The following is a 4,502-nucleotide window of genomic DNA, read 5'->3' as shown; positions in this document are numbered from 1 at the left end:
TACTTGGAGATTTCTGGTAATTGTTTGCCTGTGATTTTCAGAATATGGATCTTTTAACTTTGTCTATATTAAGTGGTAAACTTCTCTGAACATGGCAGCCTAACATGTTGATTGAGTTATCAAAGAAAAAAGGAAAGTCAAGTTGCTGGATATTGGTGGAAAGAAGCAGGTAGTTTTTAAAGGGCGTCAGCATTCACTAAACCCAGAGCAAATGGTCCATTTCACTCGCTTAGGGTCTAATGCAGTTAGAGTTTGGGTGGACATAGTGATGGTAGATGATGCAGCAGTGTGGAGGCCATAAGATGAAATCGAGTATCTAAAAGATGCACTTGGTTCATCTATTGCTTAGCAAATGAATAAAATTGGCAGCCTTATATACCAAAAGAAATTGGTAAGTGGTGTAATCATTGTGTTGTTTGTGATTTGATTTACATCTCGTAGTGGTTTCCAAATATATGTAGGTAATTTTTAATATTATAGGGAATGAAGACACATTGGTCAAGGTTAGCGAGTTTGAATAATTTGCCTAGACTCTTAACTAACTAATCTATTTTATATTAAGACTTTTATCAAGTATACTTAATGTCTTTTAGATTGAGACTTGTATTATCTATATTTGAAGCTTCTTAAGTTGAATAAATATGTTGCTTTTGAAATGTAAATGTATTTTTATTATTGAAAACATGTTTAAAATATAACAATAGATAGCATTATGAAAATATTTATCATAGCAAACAAAATACGTAATGATCTAAAACAATAGCTTTGAAATTTAACCATCAACAAATTTAATATAGCGTTGCAAAATTTTATTGTTGTTTGACCAACTATAGCAAATAAAATGAATTTCTATAAATTTCTAAAACAAAATAAAAAAATTATATATTCGCACTAAAATTTCGCTGTTGTATCCCACCTATTGTAGCACATGAATATAACACTATTCTATGTATAACACCTATCAAAACATTACTGAAAATGCTATAATCTACCTATTACAACATCTTTCCGTCGCTATCAATAGACATTTTGCTTTAAGTGAATTGAAGTAAATATAAGTGGAATCTCCCATACGTAAATAGACTCACAGTTCATTCCTAACTTACAGATAATATTTTTGATATCGTTAAATGAATCTGGAAGATTTGCATGCTCAAAAGCTTCTTACGAAAGGTCAATTATCATTTACATTCCCTTGTTTTTGATTAAAGCCAACAAATGGCTTGTTCTGGAATTGTTGTTGTTGAGGTGGATGGACTTGATCTTGAGGGTTTGCAACGTTGGTGCTTCTATAAGAAAGATTCGGGTAGGGTTTATAGTTGTTGTAACCCTTTTGGTAACCTCCTTGATTCTGGATATAGCTTACCTCCTCATTATTTTCGCAATCACCATCATGATGGATAAAGGTCTCCTCCTCTTGAACAAAGTTATCACTCTTCTGCTGGTTCATCATAAATTTATCGAGCTTGTCGTTTAGTGCCTTCATATCCTTCTTATACTTGTCCTCTTGTTCTGTGTTTCCCCGAACGGTTCTCTCATAGTCCTCATTGTACGTTCCATCGGACTGAGCTAGAATCTCCACGAGTTCCCAGCCAGCTTCAACATCCTTGTTTAGAAAATTTCCATTGCTGGCCGTATCGAGAAATAGGCGAAACTTGGGTAGTATTCCTCGGTAGAGAGTACTAAGCAGCGACTCGTTGCTGAAACCGTTGTGAGGACATTATGACTAATAGCTTTTGAATCTCTCACATGCTTCATAGAAGGTTTCGTTGTTGCGCTGAGCAAAGCTAGAGATGTTGTTCCTCAATCGTGCGGTTCGTGCGGTTCGTGCATTGGAGAAGAACTTGGACAAGAATGCTTTCTTGCACTCCTCACAAGTTGTGTTTGATCCAGCGGGCAATTACTTCTCCCATTAATGAGCTTTATCGCCAAGGGAGAAAGGGAACAATCGGAGCTTGAACCCGTCTTCGCTCACACCGTATATTTTTGTTAAGCCACACATTCGATCGAACTCATCGAGGTGATCGAGAGGGTCTTCCATTGATAATCCATGTAATTTATTTCCCTGTATCATTGAAATGAGGCTACTCTTTATCTCGAAGTTGGTTTTCTGGACTGCTTGAGGGACTATCCCTTGTCGAGTTGTGTGGTTTCGTGGGGCATCACCGGCTCCGTTTAGTGTTGGTGCCCGTGGTGGAGGGTCCATTTCCACTTGCTGAGTGTTGATGTCTGATGTTTTAACGCGTTGCTTTCAGAGTTGTCTAGGCAAGCGGTCAATGTTGTTGAGGTAATTGAGTAGGTGCTGGTTGCCCTTGGATCTGGTGTGCGTGCAAGATTGCTCGATCAGAAACACGTGGTCAGGCTCGATCGGAACTGCAGGAGGCTCGGTCGAGTGCACCTGAAATGCAAAACAGACAAGTAGCAAAGGTAGAAATCAGTGATCGAATAGAAACGAAATAAAAAGAACTTGATCTAGATAGAAATGGGATCTTAAATGGAACAAATAACATCCGGCAGCGACGCCAAATAGAAACAAGCGTTTTATTTGCTCTTGGAGTTCAATTCCCCAATGAGATGTAGCATAAGAGGTTATCGATCTAAATGGATGTATTGTAAACAATCAACATATAGCAGAACTAATCAAGTCAAGCCAAGCAGTTATAATTTTGGTTTAAAGAACTCTAATGCAGAAAAGTAAACTACAAAATGATAAATTAAAAATCTAAGAACAGTACTGAAGATAAACTAAATGATCAAAGAGAACTACTGAAATGAAACTAAGAATGCAAGAACTACAGAAGCAATATTGAAAGCAGAAATGAAATCAGGTAAACAATCAGATAAACAATGGTCTTAAGGATGGGCTAATCAACAAGTCTTTCTACACACGACTGGCCCGATCGGGTGATCGGGTTTGTGCTCGGGCTTCTCTTCTTCCGCTTCTGACCCGATCGAGTCCGGTTCCAGTGGCTTGGATTGTCAAGAAATTTCTTGCAATTTCTTTGGCAGATTGGCTGTGATGAGCTTCTCGTTGTGATCTTGAGAGGCTCTTCCTTCTGGGTTGAGGAATCCTTGAAGACATTCTTGTTTTCTGGGAATGAGAAACTCAAAACTCAAATTTAATAGGTTAGTAACCCGGAAAATAAGAACACTAAGAACAATCTTGAAAATAAACCCAAAAAATAAGAACACAAGGTTCAATTATACAAACAAACCCAAAAAATGTGAAGAATCGAAAGCAAGTTTATCAACAAACCAGGGAATGAGAGGAACAAGAGGCAAATGAAATCAAACCCAGAAATTCTATCAACCAAGAATCTAGAGAGAATGAAGAGAGAATTCTAGAGAGATATATGAATTTTTAGCAAAATGAGAGAGTGGAGAGGTTTTGGTTGAGTTTAGATGTTATAAAGAGGGTGAGAGGGGACAAAAATCTGAAAGAGGAGCGTTTTTGGTCGGGCTTGGTTCAAAATTTGAATTTCAAATCGAGCTGACCATTGACCCGACCGTTACCTTTGACCCGATCGGACGGCTGAGATGAACCCGATCGGGTGGCTCAGATTGACTCGATCGGACGGTCGAGATTGACTCGATCGAATCGCGTTGACCCGTTTGTGTGGGTGTTGACTCGACCGAATGGGCTTGTGAAATTGGGCTTAAGGATCAAATTTACTCTTTCTCCCTTCTTCCCTTATCTTGGCCCAATAACACCTTTCTTCACTCACATTCAAACCTGAAAACACATCAAACTAAAAAGATTATCAAATTTTAAAAACTTAAAGAAATATGTACAGGGATACCTTTGGTACTTCCTCCCAAGTGAGCTTGTTTATAGTCGCTAAGCTTGACTTGGTATAATCCTCACGAAGTGTTTGAAAAATGGAGAGGTTCAACCATTCTCTCCAATGCCAATGACCAATGTATCTGATACTTCTTCCTTGCAGCATGTCTCTTCTTGAAAGTAAATACCTTCTTTGCTTTCGTAGAAGTCAAGATGTCGTTCTTCTTCTTCAACATCACAATTTCCTCGGTTAATCCTTGAATGGTGGTTGCTAGCCGCCTTAAGTCTTTCTTGAGAGTCATGATCTCCTGGAGCTCAACACAAGTTGGAGAAGAGGTCGAGGTTTCTTCTATTCTGAACGTTGTACTTTGGTGCGGATACGCCATATTGATCTTCCTCGTCCCTCTAACAAGATCAAGAGTCATGACCCCCATTCTCATATCAATAACTGCACCTGCTGAGGCTAGAAATGGTCTTCCTAGAATTAGTTGATACTAAGGTTCCCTTTCCATCTCGAGAATCAGAAAATCAGTGGGAATCTTTACTCCTCCAGTTTCAACAAGGAGATCCTCCAATACCCCTACGGGTTGTCTAAAGCTTCTGTCCGCCATCACAATCGTCAGGCTGCATGGTGTAAAGGTTGTATAGCCCATCCGCTGAGCTATTGAGAGGGGCATCAAGCTAATCGAAGCGCCTGTGTCGCATAAACACGCGTTGAAGA

At 39.0% G+C, this 4,502-nt stretch overlaps 1 long non-coding RNA gene and 1 other non-coding gene across 2 annotated transcripts; one reads left to right on the top strand and one right to left on the bottom strand.

The window, feature by feature from the left end:
• Positions 1-1,055: 1,055 nt before the first annotated feature.
• On the bottom strand, positions 1,056-3,323 carry LOC111830527. The gene is made up of 2 exons (XR_002833938.1): positions 2,874-3,323; positions 1,056-2,398 (listed from the first exon to the last, which is right to left on the bottom strand). It is a non-coding gene; the product is annotated as an uncharacterized LOC111830527 (long non-coding RNA).
• Positions 1,704-1,811, top strand: LOC111830829. Its single transcript, XR_002834157.1, has one exon. It is a non-coding gene; the product is annotated as a small nucleolar RNA R71 (small nucleolar RNA).
• Positions 3,324-4,502: the final 1,179 nt, after the last annotated feature.

The sequence above is a fragment of the Capsella rubella genome, unplaced genomic scaffold, assembly GCF_000375325.1.
Source record: "Capsella rubella cultivar Monte Gargano unplaced genomic scaffold, Caprub1_0 scaffold_5, whole genome shotgun sequence".
In the NCBI taxonomy this organism is placed as follows: domain Eukaryota; kingdom Viridiplantae; phylum Streptophyta; class Magnoliopsida; order Brassicales; family Brassicaceae; genus Capsella; species Capsella rubella.
Note: the sequence above shows the minus strand (reverse complement) of the source record. Positions and strands in the feature narration are given on the sequence as shown.